We start from the raw sequence: 20,030 nt of genomic DNA, 5'->3' as shown, positions 1-20,030 counted from the left end.
CAAAAAAAGTATATGAAAATCATCAAGCTGTTGGGATAATTTTATCTTACTTGCACATTACATTTTTTTTTTTTTTGTCACAACTGCAGCATGTGGAAGTTCCTGGGCCAGCGACCAGAGCCACAGCAGAGACTGCAATGGATCCTCAACCCACTGAGCCACAAGGAACTCCATATATTTTAGCTCTTACCATGGCATACATGAAACTAACAATCTTATATTTTCCCCCCAATTCTCTGCTTCCTGATTTTGGAAGTTGGAGTATTATATTTATACTAATAATTTTATATTTTTACTAACTTTAATAATTATATATTACATGACTATTATATGTATTATTACATGTAATAATTATTTTAACAACTTATATTTTAGTATCTGATAATTATGAAGAGTTACAATTTTTCTACCAGTTTTAACATTCATGAATTCTTATTTTTTTTAAATTTATCTTTTTTGTGGCTTGAATATTTGGGGGCTTTCCTCCTTTTTATTCAAAAGGAGTACATCATTTCTCTTTTTCCGAGTTCCTGTATTTTGTAGAATATCTGTCTATCATCTTTATAGTCACATTATAGCAAAGCTAATATTCTTTGGGCATAATTTATTTTTCCTGAAATTTTCTATATATTACTCAGTCACATTCTATCATTGACTCTTATTGCACAGAAATTCAAAACCCATCTGATTTTCCCACCTTTGTTAATGAATTTTACAGATGCCTGAAAAATTATTTTTCAATTTTTGCCATTCATTTTAATTAACCAGAATGTGGTTATGTATGATTTTTCAGTTCCTTGAGATGCATAAGAGGTTTTACTCTGTAGACCCAATGTACTTCTTCATCTGTGGGGAAATTGTCCTTCATTTTAACCTTTAATACTTTATTTAATGCTGAATTTATTGGGTTATTCATTCTAAAGGTAGCAATGATACATTGTATTGAATTCTCTTTTCCTGTCATATCTTTTATCTCTACTCCAATTGCATTATTCTCTTTGCCTTTTTCTTTTGTATGCAATGTGGTTGTTATTAATTAATGCTAATAAATTGAATTTTTTCATGAATCAATTTATCTTGCTTGCTCTCCCTCACTCCCCTTCTCTCTCCTCCTCTCCCTCTCTTTCTGTCTTTGCTTTTCTCTTTAATTTTGTATATTGGGTCTCAATTTGTTTTCTTCCTTCTTCAATATCCCTCTCATCTTGTTTTATTGTCTCTCACTGTATTTTGTAGGATGAAGCATATTGTGTTCCTTTTTCTTTTCTTCATAACCAATATTCTAATATTACAGAGTTTTCTTGTCATTTATTATGTTTTTTCATGCTTAGCACGAGAAAGCATATTGACTATAAAAGTAAAAGACTCCCTGCAAGGCTCCTATAGGCATCATAAAAGTCTAGGAAATACAAATTCTATTTTTTCAACAAAATTTTCCTCATTTCCAGACATTTTTGACAGCCTCTATTTGCTATGACAAAGTATAATAGAATCTCCATGATTTCTTTTCTATCAATCTCTACCTAGTGAATTATCTTTTCCACGGAGTTATGAGTTCAGCTCTAAGCCTATCCTTGATGCAGTAGGAGATGGCAGTGTGTATGCCCACCTGGATGTTTGTGTGTTTATGTGTTCACGTGGCACGTGAGCACACACATGTGTATTAAAATGTAAATAGGGGAAATGATAGAAAGATCATCTGGAACCCTTACTTTCTTTCTCTCTACTTCATCACATGGCCTATGCTAGAATCGACTCCATGTAGTCTGAGGGTAACCAATCCTGAGAGAATAATTTAGGGATAGTAGTAATCAAACTACTAAAAGCAGATTCTTTGTTAACTGAAGATTTTCTTGAAATTTTCTTTTGTAAGATTTGCTCTGAAAACAGTATTGGTTGATGACTATTTGATACTAAATTTCACATTAAACTTATCCATTTTTTCTTCAGGCAGAAGAAAGATTTTTAAAACCAAGAGCTTCTTGAAATCTTAAGAAGGAATGGAGGAAGTATTCCAAACATGAGTGTGAAATTACTAATGTGGAGTAACCTTTCCTGGAGAGTGAAACTAATTCTTTATCACAGCGCTCAATAGGTTTTATTTTGAAGGTGCTTAGGATGGCTGGTAAGCCCCATGTCAAATCCCCTAATATTCCTTTAGCGTATTAAAAGATGATGCTTAAAATTCTGAAGTTTCTATAATTTGAAGTTAAAATTCTCCCTGCAATATATATAACTGATAATTTTCTGAAAATAGTGTTTGGTAAGGATGAGGCACATTGAAAGAACTTGGAACTTGAATTGCAGGATTGTCTGAGGGCACACCACCACCGGAGGCTCATGTGACAACTGACAGTGATTTCACAAATTGGTCTAAGCCTGCTCTTGCTTCTCTGAAAATGCTTTTCCCAATGGTAACTCTGCCTGTGTAGAACACATCCAATCAATGAATGTCAGCTGTCATCGTGATCGACACGGATCACTGAACAATTGAGTAGACTTTGATGATCAGTATTGATTGTGAATTTTTCTGAAATAAAAATATTGGATAGACTATGGACTATTCATTTCGTGAATGTGGAATACAGTCATTGAACCATGAGTCTTTAAGTCCCATGCTGGCTACTTCATCTTAGGCAAATCAAAATGTTAATTTTCCCCCACTTTTCTTCTAAAAGAAGGAGAAATTTAAATGGTTATGTAAGAGATGTAGGTAAGAGTCTAAGATTTCTTAAAGTCAACATTTTTTTAAATAAATTAAAACACACTTTTCAAAGTCATATACATACGGTAACCTTAGCATTAAGGGCAGCATTAGTTAATTTAATCTATAGTTATTGATGAAATGGGCATTATAATCTGTCAAGCACTTTCTCTTTCTCTTTTTCTTTTCTTTTCTTTTTTCTTTTCTTCTTTTTGCTTTTTAAGGCTGCACCTGTGGCATATGGAAGTTCCTCGGCTAGGGGTCTAATCAGAGCTGTAACCACAGCCTATGCCACAGCCACAGCAATGCCAGATCCTAGCCACGTCTGCAACCTACACCACAGCTCACGGCAATGCAGGATCCTTAACCCATTGAGTGAGGCCAGGGATCGAAACTGCATCTTCCTGGATACTAGTCAGTTTCCTTACCACTGAATCACTTTCTATACACAGAGATGCAGGCACTTTTCTAGGTGCGGAGAGAAAATAGTGTCATGCCTTCTGCTGCTCCCATATTCTAGTGAGGGAGACAAACACGATGAAATAATCACAATAACAAGTAAGAACTTTAGGGAGTGTGAGTGCATTGTCAGTGAGGTATCTTGTGGGTGCAGAATAAAGAAACTAACTCAAGGAGGCAGGAAATATGAAATGCGCTGTGGAAATGATCATTGGCTGATGCGATATTAGAATAAGATTTCGCTTAAGAAAAGTAATTAACTATGCAAAGAGAAGGGTGAGACTGGAATGGATGAAGAAAAATCCAGGCAGAAGGAAAAAAAAATGCTTCTGCAGCTAAAATGGCACAGCACATTGGAATTTCTGAGAGAAGGCTAGTGTGGCTGAGGGGAGAAAGCAAGAAGAACAAGGTGAGACATGAGGCTGGAAAAAGAGGCAGGGACATCAAATGCAGAGGCTTAGAGTAGGATGAATTATGTCCCAGAAAGTCTAAAATGATCTCCGTTTATGCCTACCGTCCAATGTAACTAATAATGATATACCTTTTCACTCTTAAATGCATTACAGTGTGTTGAAGAAATTACATTACTACCCTATTTAAAGACCATATTAAGGTTTTTGGCCTTTGTCTTAACTACTAACAATGGGAAACATTTAAAACATTTAACAAACCACAAGTCTGTTCTTGTGGTTGCCAAGGGGGAGGGGGAGGGAGTAGGATGGATGGGGATTTGAGGTTAATAGATGCAAACTATGGCCTTTGGAATGGATAAGGAATGAAATCCTGTGGTATTGCACTGGGAACTATATCTAGTCACTTATGATGGAGCACGATAATGTGAGGAAAAAGAATGTATACATGTACGTCTGATGGGGTCACCTCACTGTATAGTAGAAAATTGAGAAGACTGTAAACCAGCTATAATAGAAAAAAAATAAAAATTTTCATAAAATAAAAAAATGAAAATAAAATAAAATATTTAAGCAAGTAAGAGACATAATTAAATGTAAGGCTTGAAAAGATCATTGTGTATGGTATCCAAGATGTTGATGGAGGCAATGATGGATGCAGAGAGAGCATGTAGAGGCTGATGCAAAGATTGGGGAAGAGATGACAGTAATATGAACATTGAGATACTTGAAGAGACAGAATGAATGAATTTGAGGCAATGAGTGTATATTTGCCTAATCCTGTCTGCCTCACCCTGGGCAAGAAATTAGTCAGGCTTTTGAGACCTTTTGCTATTCAAAACTGGTGAGAAACCTGTGCCAGGAATGAGAGAAGAAGATGCAGAATTGTTGTTAGATAAACAACAGCAATTCTGGCAGGATAATTGGCATGGGTATTTGGGAATTGATGGAGGCTAGGTGAGGGTGACCATGTTCCATCAAAAAAATTATTCTGAGGCTCAAGACCACAAAGATATCTGTCTGATTCTCAGTTACTGGTATAAATGCCAGTTTATAGTATTGTGAGGAGCTTCTAGAATTCACATGTGGATGTCATAAATGCACATGCCCATAAAGGGAACAAGTGGGGACATATGTATTGAAATGATTTCTTCAGTCTCTCCTCTGGCAATGTGTACTGGAGTACAGCTTTCAAAAACAGAAACTCCTCGAGTCAACTTGAGGCTAGAGATAAAGGGGTCCCAAGCTAAGCAACTGAAATCTGTCCCCTGTGGACAGATACTTGAAGGTAAAGATTATGGCAGGAGTAAGGAGGAGCTGCATCCTGCTTGGATGAAAGATAGAGACCACATATTTCTCATTCTGAGACCAAGAAAACCTTTGGAATGGAACTACATGGTCACAGAAAGGTTCTTTATGGTTCAGAGAAAGGAGGGGCACCAGATAATAGTACTTCCTGTCAACTTTCCAGAGACCCTTGCACTGGAATCCATCATGGCTAAAAGACAAACACACACACAGGGGAGGGCCCTGGGTCAGGCCAAATGTGGGCTCAAGTCCAGACAAAGCAAGACAATTGGCCAGAAGAAGCCTGGAAGGACTGCCTCCATATAAGTGATTTAAACCACCCCCCAAACACATGTTGCTCTCTTCCTCTCCTGCTTTTTCTCTCTGCCTCTGTCTCTCCCTCTCTATGCCCCCTGAGCCTGACTGTGTTTCTCCACACCTATCTCCTCTCCCTTCTCTCATATTAAACATTTTATTTGCCTCACTATCTTCATTCTCTTTGCTGAACTTTTTCTCCAAAGCGACAAGTACCGGAATCTACTTCAGGTGGTTAGGGTTCAGCCTTCTCTCGCCACAGCCTCCCTAGAACAAGAGGTCATTGGAACAGATGTGATTCCAGAAGCTCATTTGGGAGAGAAAGAGAACAGGAACAACATGGCTACCCTAAGGGATCAACACCAAAGAAGGAGGCTTAAAGTCAAGAGCCCAGGGAGATTTGGTCAGTTAGAATTAATACAAGAATGATCACCATCTAATAAAGTTGAACACTCCTCAGGGGACCCCTAAGAGGCAGTTCACAATGAGAGTAGACTATAGACTGTGATATCTCTTTTGCTTTCTGTGGGCCAAATTTGGTCCCAAATGGAATTCTTGTGCAAATTTAAGAATTAAACTCTTGGTGCCTTACAGATCTCAGGATGCATCAAGTAATTCACTAACAAATGCAGAAGAGCCCAGGGCTTAGGGTTAGTGATGCCTACATGATTGTTTTACTCGCGGCAAGAGGTGCACACAAAAGGAAAATAGCTCAGTGGGCATTCATCTTTCTTCTCTCACCTTATACATGGGATTATGAAAATGCTGGTGATATTAAATCTGAAACTGTTGGATTTGCTCCCGATAATATTTCTGATTCCTTGGCTTTAGGATACAATAGAAGAAACTTTGATAAACAATGCAGTTAAGAGAGGTAACACTATGCCTAAGGGCATGTGAATTATCCTCTCAATCTCATAGGAGATAAGGAAGAAGGATCTCCCAGAGGAAAATCTGGGTGTCCTTAATGGCCACAATAATTCACTAGGGAAAAGAGTGACAGTGATCAAAATAAATAAATAAATGGATGCGTAAATAAACAAATAAACATCCTTCATCCACTTAGTCACTCAATTATTAACTGCATTCCTATTGGGTCATGCAGTGTTCTAGTCTACGGAAGTATAGCTGCAGATATGAAACACATGGTCCCTGTCCTCCTGGCATTGACCCTCAAATAAGACATATGCAAAACAGATGGAAGACAGAAAACGAACAAGTATATAAAATTATGTGTATATAAAAATATACATATTATACTATGTAACATATATAAATGTTTACCAAATTATTGCTGAGAGTCATAACTGATGTTAATAAAACAAAACTGATCTGACTTGAAGATATCTCAGTAATGTGGTAAGGGAAAGCTTCTTACCAGAGTGATGGTTGAGCTGAAGCCTGAATGAAAAAAACATAGTTATTTGGAACCCAGAAGAGTCTAGTCGAAGGAGGAGCAGGAGCAAAGTCCCTGCTAGAGACATGAGATCAAGGTGAAAGCTAAGGTGTCTGAGTTGCAGTGGGCAGTGGGGAGCATTTTGCAATGAGGTTGGAGAGTTAGGAAGCAGGAACCAGGTATAAGGCTTTATGGGCTGTGGAAGTTTGGGGTTGTTCCAAATACAGTAGAAATCATTGGAGAGTTTCAGAAAGAAGAATTCCATGTTTTTTTTTTTCATCTCTGGCCTCTGTTTAAAAAGTTCACTGTCAAGTGTCAATAATCATGAATCTAGTTTGTTTGTTATGGTAGACCCTTTGAGAAGTGATTATGTCTGGATCTAGGATGATGGAAGTGGATTGATTTGCCACATATTCTGTGTTAGAAATGAAGGACCTTGGTAACAGACTCGGGGTAAGGTTTAAGGAAAGTAGTATAAATGATGGTGCCATTGATAATAGAGGGATGAAGGAAAGAAGAAAACATTTGGGATGATGGAAATCAAGAGTTACATTCTTGGAATGTCAATTTGAGATAACATCTAAATTAGTAGTTGGTTTAACAGTCTGTAGTGACTATCAGATGCTGTAGATGCTTACTGATTATGGTAGATTGATGGGCACTAACACGTAGATGTTATATAAAGTCATGGAATTGGAGGAGATCATTAGAGGAGGAAAATTACTGATTTGGAGTTAAATTCGAAGGAATTGAGAGCAGATTGTATTACATAATAATTAGCAGGTCAGCATAGGTGAGGGGAAGAAGAGCCAAGGTGAAGGAAGGAAAGAACAGTTTTTTAAAAATGTGTCAGAGAATCAGGAACAATTGAGGCAGCTCCCTGTGATGTTTGACTTTGGAAACAAAGATGGATCAAGATTTTTTTTTTCTGTGTGGTATTCTGTCTAACCTTCTCCCAGAAGACTTTCAGAGAACATATTCATGATTTTTCAGAGATTTTCATGTAGACCCATATGTATTTTCCTTTCGAATGTTTGACAAAGTGGAGCCTGGTCTCAAGATAACAAAGTTATATCTCAGTTGCTCATGTTATTTCATTTAATTCATTCAAAAGCTTCATGCAGGAGGTTCTACTATTATTCCTATATTGTATTTCTCTTTAGGACCTGAGATACTTGAAAAAGAAGTTAAGTCTTTGGGCTACTTATCATTCATATTTCTCCACCACCACCACCACCTCATGAGGTATAAGCCATATTCTATGCTTCAGACAACTTTTTTTTTTCAAGAATATATACAAATTAGGGTCAGAGTTTCTACCTTAGAGGCTAACTGGTTATACAGATACACTAAACAAAAAAGGAAAATGGACAAAATGATTCCCTCTGGCAAAACAATAATGTTCTCTATATTATTGTTTAATTAATAACATCTTAAATCTAGCGTTGTGCAAAGCAGTGAAGTTCCATTGTTCATTCAGGAAGTGGTGAGGAATCACATTAAAAATTTCCCAAACTTATTGCCCGTGTGTTTTCTGCAGTCCATAGCATAATGATCATTAACATGCTTAATTTTGCCTTTTCCTATTGAATGGTAAATTGATATCTTCTGCATTTCCATATATTGTTATTATGGCTATGACATTTCTAAACTATTTTCATTACCAATTGCTCTCAACCTCAGGTGAACTGAGGAAATCATTTTATCATAGACTAAGACATTTCTTCAATATGAAGGTAAAAAGGGATTACTTTGACACAGTAGAATGCAATAAAGCAATTTGTGATCAATTTGAATGAGATGAGTGAAAAAGAAAACAAAATCTTTGGCACTGGGAGTGTCTGTCTCTTGCTTTGATATCTTTTCTAACACTTCAGAAGCAAGTTGGGTCACTTCTCCTCCCAGGCTGTTCACTCACCATCTGTCAATGTTGAAAAAATACAAAGAACACTGTATAATTATTTTCCTTGTGAAAAACATGAATGCAAAGTTTCTTAGAGCTAAAACTTTCTTATAGTAGCATGATCAGCTGCACACTCTGCTTCTAAAAAATCTATGTAATACTCCCTGGCTACATGGTACTTATTTATACTAATAGATCTTATCAAGGAAAAAAACTAGCATATATTTATATAGTAAAATACTATGCAGGTATTGAACGAAATGCAATATACTTTGTGAAGTGAGAAAAACAAGTCATAGAAGAAAAGGTTATACGATTTAGTAAATGTTTAGATTTCTATACCATTTCAGTAAACACACACATACACACATGCAAACAATAAGTCATTTGAGGAATGGAAATGAAGTCACTTCACAGCAGTGGGGCAAAGAACATCCTAAGTCTTTATTTTCCGATCTCTCCTGGCTGGTAGAAAGTTCAGTCTCCGTAAGCTTTTTCAGTGTTCTTTCACGTTCCTAAGTTTATAAAGGAATTCTGGGAGGGTAAAAGTCATGATGCTTTGGGAGCAACCTTTGCTGTCCTTGCTTCTATCATGGCCACCAATGAGCTCAGACTTTCCCAAGCCTGGGTGGTATTTTGGAGAATGGATGGCTTTGTTGCTCACATAATCCACTCCTTCAGGTCCACTTGGTCCCCAGGAAATTTGTCAGACTCCCAAGGGTCTCTGTTACTTACAGTTCCTTTCTGTTCCCTCCCTGAATCTCTCCTCCATGGTTTCTGTCTTCCTCAAAAGCACTGGACAGAACTAGGGACAGGGCTCTACTGACTATTGATCTGTCACTTTTTCTTTAGTTTCATGAAATCCAACCCTTCTATTTAGGGCCCTACTGTTTACTTTATATTCAATCCCACTGATCCCTGAATCTCCTTCCAATCCCATAACAAAGTTTTATTACCTCCTAGGAGATGATTAAATCTATGTCCTCAAGATAAAAATAATCCTCCTTTAACAAAGGTGATATACATGCATAAGATTTTTCACTGAAGAAATATACATAACAGCAAAATATTGGAAATGACCTAAATATCTAATGGAAGACATCAAATATATTGTGTAAAACTCCATACAGTTGAATAATCTACAGTAAAACAAAAGAATGAGCTATCTCTATGAGGTAATAGGAAGTGATTTCAAGGATATACTTTTAAGTGAAGAAAGTATGAATGCATAGGAGTACACATAGAAAGATGAAGAAATAGGAATATATATTGTGAATGGGTATATGCTGCTAATTTTTGCCAAAAAAAAAAACCCTGAAACTAGATAGTCTAAGGGTATATAATAATAGTTATTGGAGTAGTTGATAAGGCAGTAGAGGGATAGAAATAGGAATGAGATGGTCTTGATTATGTTTTTATATGTAGTTTTAACATGTAAGCCATATAAATATCTTTAATTAAAAGAACCAAATCAAAAAGGAAGTAAAAAGTTAACCTCAAAATTAAATACAAATACAAAAAAAAAACTAATTTTAATCAAATTGATACCATAAACACATATAAAAAAGTATGTTGCTTGTAAACACTGCACCTTTATTGTATATTCTTGATGAGATAGAGTCAAACAGAACAAAGAACTGCAAAGAAAGTGTCAACTCTACATAGCAGGTTTGCTTCTAGAAGGACCATTAGATTAATAATCTAAATTGTTTCATTACAATAGAGGACGTGCATAAATAGAATGATATAGTGTGTAATCAGTGTCCTCAGTATGGAAGAGAAAGTGATATCAATATGAAATGGGGAGAAGACGAAGAACTCTGCTGATAAATCTAAACGCGAGGAACACATACGTATCCATGATCTTTTAAAAAGATACCCATCCCAATTGTCCACAGAAATAATTGAGAGAAATGACATCCGAGTAGCAATGACCACAATGAGTGCTCAGATTTGGTTTTAAAATACTATCTTTCTCTAAAAGAAAACAAAACTCCTTGGAGAGATGGTTGATTCCAAGTATAGGCAGGAAAAATACAAAGTAAGCCTGGAAAAGCCTGCACCAAAGTGCTCAAAGAATGATAGAAACATCTCCAAAGACAGAAAAGTCTTGGTCTCCCACTGGCCAAACTGCTTACAATTTGAGCATTAAAAAAAAATAAAGTTATGATATATTATAACATATTGAATTTTTAAAATCCATAGGACATTATAGTTTCACAAAAAGTGGGGATACAGAAGTTAAGCTTTTATTTAAATAAGAATATTAACTAATACAATGTGAGAGAAATTGGAAAATCAGTCTTTTATTCAAATACCAAATTAGGACATTATTGAGGAACAGAATATTCACATCATTTCAGGATATCACACCACAGAGTACATTTTGGTTGCAAAGAGAGAGCTGGGAGGTGTGCCTTAACCAAATAATCCAAGTTAGCATCATTAAGAATGAGACAAACAGGCATCACATGCCTCCTAACGGAATGTAATGCAAAGTCTGACAAAACCCACATAATATTCCTGCCAAAATGTTTAATTTTAATGCAGTAATGAGGAATTTATTGGACTAATACAGGTTTGAAAGCATTCTACATAGCAATTAATCTATATTCATCAAAAATATTAGCGTCATGAAAAACAAATAAAACAAAGGAGACATTTTTAAATGAAAGGAAACAAAGATACATGACAACAGAATGCCAAGCTTGACCCTTAATTGGATTCTACTTCAGGGCTGGGTGGGGAGGTAGCAGGGGGTCTGCTGAGAGACATTTTGGGACACCTATATATTGGATGATATTAGTCTATCACTGCTCACATGGGAGTATGACGATGGTTGTGTGTGTTATGTAAGAAAATGTTCCTGTTCTGAGGGTATATATTTTAAAGTATAAAGGGGCCAAGTGTCATAATGCCTACATGTCTGCCCTATCAAATATTTCAGCAAAGTAAATGAGTGTGAGAGAGAGCAAATGTGGGAAGATGTCAATAATTAGTGAAGTCAGGTGAATATTATATGGATATTCATTACACTTCTCTGTAGGTTTGACATTTTTGAAAATAAAAGTATTTGAAAAGGCAATTTCAAAGAGAAGGTAAAAGTAAAAGAAAAGCAACTACATATAAAATTTTACATTTTGAAAATGAAAAGACAGGAAGATCCATTTGTTTTGGAGGTGCTGGCAATGATGGTAAGAGGGGTCAGATGGAGAAAATTACCTCTTGTATTTTTATAATTACCCTTCAGCTAAATATTATATATAGCTTATTTCTCTGAAATTAATCTGGTACATTTAATATGTAGGAGAAAAAAACACTCCTGAACCTATAAAACTAACTACAAATAAATAATGAATAAAGAGAGAGAGAGTATTTGTATATAGGTTAAGGGTGAATACTGGCTTCTTCCACCAGCTAAATCAAAGGTTGACCAATGACAGTCCTCAGAGCAAATATGGCCCCTGATCTAAATCATACACATATTTAAAGTTTTAAAAAATCAAATATACTTTAGTTTTTCAGTCAGAAAAATAAAAATTAGAAAAAATTAATCTGCTCAAAGCTTAGCTTTTCAAGACTTTGTTTCATCAAATAAAAGCTATATAGGTTGGCTTTCTAGAAAGAAAGAAGGCATAAATAAAATATGCACTTAAAAAAAACTGGAGTATTCTTTTAAAATAGTACATTAGGATAGATGGACAGTGTTTGATGAAACTTATTATACACTGTCCAAAGCTTATAAAAAAATATGAGCTTACTTTTCCAGGAATCATGAAACACATTTGCTGAATCATTTGCTAATTCCACTGGCGCCTGGAGAGAAATGTGTCAAGTATTTTGAAGTTCTCTAAATTCAGGTTCAGAAAGGTTAAGTAGTTTGCCAAGCAGCACAGCACAGCTCAGTAAATTACTGGAAGGAAAAAAAAAAAGGAAGCTCTGTGCTTCAGTCTTGATTGAACCTACCCAGAAGAAAGTCAAGAATTTTTTCTGGGACATTCATATGAACTCGAACATGTTGTATTTTTGATGGAGGGTTGAAAACACTGGCTAACAACTGAAAAGTGTGTTACTAACTGACTTTACAGAATCAGCTCTGCCTATTTAAAGAAGGTAACTAAGCCCTGCTGGGAACCTTAGGTTTAAAAAGATTTTAGAACTTGAATCAAGAAAATTCAAAAAAACAAAAACAAACAAACAAACAAAAAAGCTCTGTTCTTTTAATGTCATTCATCATTTTTAAAAATTTTCAAAAAAAAAACAGCTAATGGATTTTCTCCTTTCATTATTAACAGTTTATGCCTTAAAGAAATAAAGACTAAAGTGAGTAGACTTGGAGTTCCCTAGTGGATCATTGAGTTAAGGATCTGGCATTGCCACTGCTGAGGCTCTGGTTACTGGCTCGGTTTGATCCCTGGCCCCGGAATTTCCGCATGCCCATGAGGGCAGCCAAAAAAATGAGTCTGTTCCCCTATTTTTCTTGGATGAACTATAGTGGAAGCATGGGCAGTGCTCACTGCCTTGCTGTCTTCTTCCACACACAGCTCCCATCCTTGGCAGGCATGAGAGAGAAGAAAAGACTTTTTTTTGCTTAGTTTTTCTTTTGCTTTTTTTTGAGGGGGGGGTGGGTTTAAATCTAGCCTCATCTTATCTTATAGGAAACTCTGCAATATGAATTGTACCCTACAACTTGTCCCACCCAGACACAAGGTAGTATCCCAAATCAGTTGGTCTAGCTGTGGGCTGCCTCTGGCAGGACAGCATGTCCTTCTAGGAGTTCCAAGTAGAACAGCTTCTACAGGATGAAGTGGCTCCCATCGGCCAATGGAAATCCTTTAGGAAAACACTAGAGTCAGCCAGCATCAGCAGCTGAAGCATAGAGGCACTGTCCTGGTGAAGGAGCTCTGGTCAGGGCACCAATAGCATCTCTGCCAATAGCCAAATAGCTAATAATTGCATAAAAGTATATGCTTATGTTTCTGAATTACAAAAATTAAAATTAAATCCCAATGAGATACCACATATTCCATATGCATTTGAAAATGATTTATGTTCTCCAGTTGCTAGGTATAGGCTTCTATAAAGGTCATTTAGGTCCACATCTGTGGCTGTTCATATTTGTCTTCTCTGCTTTGCTCTTTACTTGTTCTATCAACTACTGAGGGAGGATTGTTAACATTTCCAATTATAATTGGACACTTAGGTATGTTTTAACTCTGTCATTTTGGCTTCATGTACTTTGAAGCTCTGTTATTAAATGCTTACACATTGAGGGCTATAATGGGTTCTTAAAGAATTGAAACTTTTATCATTGAGATATGTTTTTCTTCATCTCTAGCCATACTCCTTGTTTTGAAGTTTACTTTGCGTGATATTAATTGATCATTCATGTTTCCACGCTATCTATTGAAAGAGAAAGAAAGCAAGAAAGCCAGCAAGAAAGCAAGAAAGCAAGAAAGCAAGAAAGAAAGCAAGCAAGCAAGCAAGCAAGCAAGAAAGAAAGAAAGAAAGAAAAGAAAAGAAGGAAGGGAAAGTCTGGGAAGGGAAGAAAGGAAGAAAAGAAAGAAGGGAGGGAGGGAGAGAGGGAGAAAGAGTCCAAAAAGAAAAGAAATCCCTTGGCTTTTTCTCCAAGCATGCTGGCAACTGAGGAGGAATATCTGTACTCATACAACTCTGTGCAATTTGTTGCTCTCAGTGTTTCACCTGATGAAATTTAAAGAGGTTTTAAATAATAACCAATAAATCCACTTTCCAGAAAGCATGGTTTCCATGTGCTCATTTAGAATTTGAGTCTAAAAAAAAAAAAAAGAATTTGAGTCTTAAGTGTTTTTTAATACATAGAATATCCCTGATTTATATATGTCTTGTGGCTTAGACTGGGTCATGCTACAGCTTGCATGGTCTCAAAATTCAGTATTCAAAATAAGACAGTGGCAGGATAAGCATTTCTTTCTTTTAGAAAACGATTTGGAAAGAAGGAGGTGAGGATGGAAGGCCAAGGCTCCACTATGTCCTATACAATATAACAGGTGTATGTTTTGATGAGTTATTTCCATTTTGTTTTAGATTTTTTTTTAAAGGTTGCTAATATCCAAGTTTGTCATACTGACTAGGCACACATCCAGTTTTCCCAATGATTGCAGAGCATGTGTCTTCCTTTTCAGTACTTGGTAGTTGTGATAAAACTGTATAATAGAAACATTTTCTAGAGCAAACTTCTGCAGTACAATAACGCTAGGGGAATTAGTTTTTTTAAAAAAAATAATGTTGCTTTGAGAGTATTTTAATGCTGTTTTTGCTCTGACAACTTAATTTACAATAGACTTGACTTTGAACACTTTGATATTTTTCAAAATCAAACCCTGAACCAGAACCTGGGTTTATCCAGTTTCCTCCAAAACTACACTAGACACATTCCTCATTAGGCATCTGTTTATTCCAAAACATACACATACACAGGGGATAGAATTAGATAACACTTTTTTGGCTTACTAAATGGGTTAGACTCAGTAAATATGGTACTCGCTTTTCAACTGATTCTGCCATCTGTCAGCAAACTTATTGCTTTTAGCAGGGGTTTTTCTTGTGATAATTTATAAGTTGTTTTTCTTCCTTTGTTCTTTTCAGGAAGATACATGTCCATAAAATTTAAGGGGAAAATAACACATGAAATAAATTCATCCACAAAACAGAAATAGCAGAGACCAAGTGATTGCTAGAGTGTTAGAAGGCACATGAAATTTAACCACAGAAGATTGGTTGGTTTTTTTTGTTTGTTTGTTTGTTTGTTTGTTTGTTTGTTTTTCTTAGGGGGACTGGAGGAGAATGAGTCTCAACATTCTGCAGGTGACTTTTCAGTCCCAGCTCCAGCTGGGAAGCATCTGTAAAAGAGAAACAGCCCACGGTGGAAGGAATTCATTTCTCAGGAAAAGATGTAAAACAGGAAACCCCAGGGTCAGGGAAGTTTCCAATACAGCCATCTAGTTCTGGGTTCTGCCCTCTGCCATGATCATAGCAGCTAACTCTTGCATAGTACTTGCTCTGTAGCTTATTTATAGTATTTTGTCTGCCACTGCCTCCCTGAATACCCTGGGGAAGTTAGCCTCTCTAAGCCTCATTTTTCCTGTGAAACAAGTAAAATAGCATAGCACGTTTTAGTATGGTGGCTGACACTTATTGTGTGTTCAGTATAGCTAGGTCTTACATATACTCTTTTAAAAAGAATAATCTCTTTGATAGGAGGACTGTCTTCTTCACTTTTAGAAGTGCCTACTGCCTTTCCCAGTGCCCAGGATTTAATAGGCAGTTAATAAATGTTTGTCAAATGGATGGAGAGATGGGAAGACAAATACATAAGTAAATAAATCTCATTTTTATTTTATTCTCAAAACAACCCTACATATTACTATTTCCCACATTTTATTTTATTTTTTTATTACTCAAATGAATTTATCACATCTGTAGTTGTATAATGATCATAACAATCCAATTTCACAAGATTTCCATCCCACAATCCAAGCATCCCACAATCCATGCCCCCGACCCTGCAAACTGTCTCCTCCGGAGACCCTAAGTTTTTCAATGTCTGTGAGTCAGCATCTGTTTGCAAAGAAGTTCATTCTGTCCTTTTTTCAGATTCCACATGTCAGTGAAAGCATTTGATGTTGGTGTCTCATTGTATGGCTGACTTCACTTAGCATGATAATTTCTAGGTCCATCCATGTTGCTAAAAATGCTGGTATTTCATTCCTTTTAATGGCTGAGTAATATTCCATTGTGTATATATGTACCACATCTTCTTGATCCACTCCTCTGTCGATGGACATTCAGGTTGTTTCCATGTCTTGGCTATTGAAAATAGTGCTGCAATGAACATCGGAGTACATGTGTCTTTGTAGGTCATGGTTTTCTCTGGATAGATGCCCAGGAGTGGGATTGCTAGATCAAATGGTAGTTCTATGTTTAGTTTTCTGAGGAATCTCCATACTGCTTTCCACAGTGGTTGCACCAATTTGCAATCCCACCAACAGTGTACTAGGGTTCCTTTTTCTCCACACCCTCTCTGGCACTTATTGTTTGTAGACTTTTTGATGATGGCCATTCTGGCTGGTGTCAGGTGGTACCTCATAGTAGTTTTGATGTGTATTTCTCTAATAATGAGTGATGCTGACCATCTTTTCATGTGTTTCTTGGCCATCTGTATGTCTTCTTTGGAGAACTATCTGTTTAGATCTTCTGCCCATTTTTTGATGGGGTTGGTTGGTTTTTTTTGGTATGGAGATGCAGAAGTTGTTTATTAGCCCAGACTGAGTCTATTTACCAGAAAAAAGCACCACAGAAGGGGACAGGGGTGGGGACAGGGGTATTGACTGTGGACAGAGAGACCTGGATGGAGACACTGGCCTGAACCTCTTTTTACTTGGCCTCAACAAGATGCCAGCCAGGTGCCATACACCTCAAACTAGACATCCTATTTCATGCCTGTGAGCCACTGCATCTCTGCAGGGGATTTCCATTGTAATAGTTTTCTAGGGCTGCCAGAACCATGGATGACAGAGTGGATTAAACAATAGAAATTTTCTCACAGCTCTGGAGGCTGGAAGCTTCAGATCAACGTGTCAGCAGGGTTGGTTTCTTCTGATGTCTCCCTCTTTGGCTTGGAGACAGCCACCTTCTCTCTACATCTTCATGTGGTTCTTCCTCTCTCTGTGGCTATGTCCCAATTGCCTCCTCTTTTTTTTTTTTTTTGTCATTTTAGGGCTGCACCTATGGCACATGGGACCCCAGGTTAGGGGTCTAATCAGAGCTACAGCTGCCACCTAAATCACAGCCACACCAGATCTGAGCCATGCCTGTGACCTACACCCCAACTCACGGCAACACCAAATCCTTAACCCACTGAGCAAGGCAAGGAATCTAACCCACATCTTCATGGATGCTAGTCAGATTCGTTTCCACTGAGCCACGATGGGAACTCCCTCAATCTCTTCTTCTTAAAAGGACATCAGCCATACTGGCTTAGGACAGTTATACTGTCCATACCAGACAACAGCCATACTGGACATGACCTCATTCTAACTTCATTACCTCTTTCCAAGCCCCATTTCCAAAAGCAGTCATAGTCCGAGATACTGAGGGTTAAGATTCAACATAAGGATTTTGAGGGGGACAGTTCAACCCATCAAAGTCATGACCATCTTTATACCACTGAGGAACACGAGACACACAGGAGCAAATGACTTCTCAAAACCCACACCATTGTTTGTGCCAGACCTAGGATCCATATTTCCAAGACCCTAAAATCATGATCCTTTTGCTCCAAGAGCTGCCACAGATGTGTGCTCAGGAAGGTTAAGTGGCTTACCAGAGGATCCCAGATCTAAAAAGCATGACACTGGAACTCCCATCTGGGTTCTAGCTCATTTTAGCCCCAGTAGTTATTTGCATGGAGCATGCCAAGATATTTAGATGAAAACTGCCCTGGGTTGAGCCAGTAACTGCCTGTCATCATAACTCCATGTCCTCTATTCTGAGTTGTCCAGACACTATGACTGTGCTCAGCTACCCATTCTCCCTCACAATGCACCAATTTTTAAAAAGCTTCTTTGCAGGTCACTCAACTGTAGAATCACGACAACACTTAGAGAGCCCCCTTCTGATTGATGCCTATTTTCCAAATTGGATTTCATGCTTCCTGGGAGCCTCTTGATGGTACCTAGTGGAAAACCTTGCACAAAATAGTTTGCCAATAAATATTTGTTGAATGCATGAAAAAAAAAGTTTGGAGATTAATCCCTTGTCAGTTGATTCATTTGAAAAGATTTTCTCCCATTCTGTGGGTTGTCTTTTCGTTTTGTTTAGTGTTTCCTTTGCTGTGCAGAAACATTTAAGTTTGACTAGGTCCCATTTGTTTATTTTTGTTTTTATTGTCAATACTCTAAGAGGTGGATCTGAGAAGATGTTGCTGTCATTTATGTCAGATTGTTTGGCTTATGTTTTCCTCTAAAACTTTTATAGTGTCTGGTCTTATATCTAGGTCCTTAATCCATTTGGAGTTGATTTTTGTGTACGGTGTTAGGGAGTGTTCTCATTTCATCCTTTTCCATGTGGCTGTCCAGTTTTCCCAGCACCACTTATTGAACAAGCTGTCCTTTCTCCATTGTATATTCTTGCCTCCTTTGTCATAGATTAGTTGGCTGTAGGTGCGTGGGTTGAATACTGGGCTTTCTGACCTGTTCCACTGATCTATATTTCTGTCTTTGTGCCAGTACCATAAGGTTTTGATGATTCTTGCTTTATAGTATAGTCTGAAGTCCAGAAGCCTGATTCATCCAGCTCCATTTTTCTTTTTGAGGATGTCTTTGGCTATGCTGGGCCTTTTGTGCTTCCAAACAAACTTTAAAATAATTTGTTTGACTTCTGTGAAAATTGTCCTTGGTAATTTGATAGGGATTGCATTGAATCTGTGGATTGCCTTAGGTAGTATAGTCATTTTGATAATATTAACTCTTCCAATCCAAGAGCATGTTATGTCTTTCCATCTGTTTGTGTCATCATTGATTTCTTTCATCAGTGTCTTATAGTTTTCAGAGTACAGGTCTTTTGTCTCTTTAGGTAGGTTTACTCCTAGGTATTTTATTCTATTGGATGTGATGGTAAATGGGATTGCTTCCCTAATTTCTCTTTCTGCTCTTTCATTGTTAGTGTATAGAAATGCCGTCAATTTCTTTGTGAATTTGGCAAAGTCCAGGATACAAAATTAATCCCACATTTTATAAATAAGAAAATCAAGGCCCTGAAAAGCTCTTGGACTTGACTAAACTCACATAATTAGTAAGTAAACTGAGACCCAAACCCAATTCCAGTCATTATTCTTATTACTAAGAGAAATCGCCAAATGGTAACCACGGTTAAAATTTAATCCATTTGTCCTGTTTGTATACACGATTTTAAACATTTACTTAGCATCTGTTAATACCTCCATAATTCACAGGATAATCTGACTTTTACCTACATGGCTTGAGAAATGTAGGGTTTTGTTTCTCATGGCAGGGGGGAAAAGTGGAACATTTTCAGAACCAGGTTTTTCTCCTTTTAATGACTCCAAACTTAAAATAAGTAAGAGAAACTAAAATCCCCTCCTAGTTCTATCTTTTAAGAAATCCACAGGTATATTTACTGACTGATATAAGAATTGTATACATTTTTATGTCTATTTCTTACAACAACTCAAAAGATTAGGTATTACAATTCATGGGTGAATAAACAGAAATTCAAAGAGGTCAAGACATGTATAGATTCAAAGTCTTCCTAGAGAGTGCAAAAGCTGAATTGGTTTGAATTTTAAGGAGCTTTCCTCTATGCCATTGCTTTCAAACTCTAATGTGCATACATACAATAAAAATACAGATTCTGATTATGTGGATCTAGGGTGGAACACCTTCATTTCTAACAAGCATCTACGTGATGTCAACGTTGCAGCTCTAGATGAACCCCACTCTGAATAGCAAAGCTCTTTAATCCATGATCTTCCCAAATTCAGAGACTCCAGCAGTCACC

The sequence above is a fragment of the Sus scrofa genome, chromosome 4 (assembly GCF_054392235.1).
Source record: "Sus scrofa isolate SSC_HxYL_T2T_F1_AM1 chromosome 4, Sscrofa_HxYL_maternal_Yorkshire_Landrace_v2.0, whole genome shotgun sequence".
Classification (NCBI taxonomy): Eukaryota; Metazoa; Chordata; class Mammalia; order Artiodactyla; family Suidae; genus Sus; species Sus scrofa.
This window is presented reverse-complemented; position numbering follows the sequence as displayed.